Genomic DNA, 1,178 nt, shown 5'->3' with positions numbered 1-1,178 from the left:
TCATAGCGACCCCTCCTTGGGTTTCCGAGGCAGTATCACTACAGAAGTAGATTGCCCCATCTTCCTTCTGAGGAGAGACTAAGGTGTGCCTAACCTGAACCATGGTATTTTCAATTGCCTTATGTACAATTGAAAGCTGGACAATGAATAAGGAAGACTGAAGAAGGGTTGATGCTTTTGAGTTGTGGTATTGACGAAGAATGCTGAAAGTACCATGGACTGCCAGAAGAGCTAACAAATCTGTCCTGGAAGAAGTGCAGCCAGAATGCTCCTTGGAAGCAAAAGTGGCCAGATTTTATTTAATCTACTTTGGTCATGTTGTCAGAAGGGACCATTCCTTGGAGAAAGATATCATGCTTGGTAAAGTGGAGGGTTAATGAAAAAGGGGAAGGCCCTCAGCAAGATGAATTGACCCAATGGCTGCAATGATGGGCTCAGGTATAGCAAGTATTGTAAGGCTGGCACAGGACCAGGCAGCATTTCATTCTGTTGTACATAGGGTCACTATGAGTTGGAGCTGACTTGACAGCACCTAACAACAACAACGACGACGACCTGCGCCATCCTCACAAATGTTGACATGCTTGAACTCATTGTCACTGCCTGTGTGTCAATTCATCTCATTGAGGGTAGTGCCCTTTTTGCTAACCCTGTATTTTACCAAGCATGATATCCTTTCTCCAAGGACAGGTCCTTGCCGAAAACATGACCAATGTATAAGAGATGAAGTCTGCCCATTCTCATTTGAAATGAGCATTCTGCCTGTAGTTCTTCCAAGACAGATTTCTTCATTTTCCTGGCACTCCATGGTACATTTATATTCTTCAGAGGAAAAAAAAAATGGCCACTGAAAACCTTATGAATCTGTTTGTGTGTGTGTGTGTGTGTGCGTGTACTGGATATGACAATATGATCAAGCATAGTTTATCCAGGATTACAAGTTAGGTTTAACATTTGCAAATAATACACTATGTTAACAAAGTGGGAGCTCTGATGGTGTAGTGCCTAAGGCATTTGACTGCTAACCAGAAGGCTGGTGGTTCAAACCCACTAGCCACTTCTCAGAAGGAAGACTGGGCAATCTACTTCCGTAGAGATACTGCCTCAGAAACCCAAGGAGGGGGCACTATGAGTCAGAACCAACTCGACAGCAGTGAGTTTGGTTTTTTTTTTTTTTT

The sequence above is a fragment of the Orycteropus afer genome, unplaced genomic scaffold (assembly GCF_000298275.1).
Source record: "Orycteropus afer afer isolate SDZICR_OR568_19922 unplaced genomic scaffold, OryAfe1.0 scaffold00002, whole genome shotgun sequence".
Classification (NCBI taxonomy): domain Eukaryota; kingdom Metazoa; phylum Chordata; class Mammalia; order Tubulidentata; family Orycteropodidae; genus Orycteropus; species Orycteropus afer.
The sequence above is the reverse complement of the archived record's forward strand: the minus strand, read 5'-3'. Positions refer to the sequence as shown.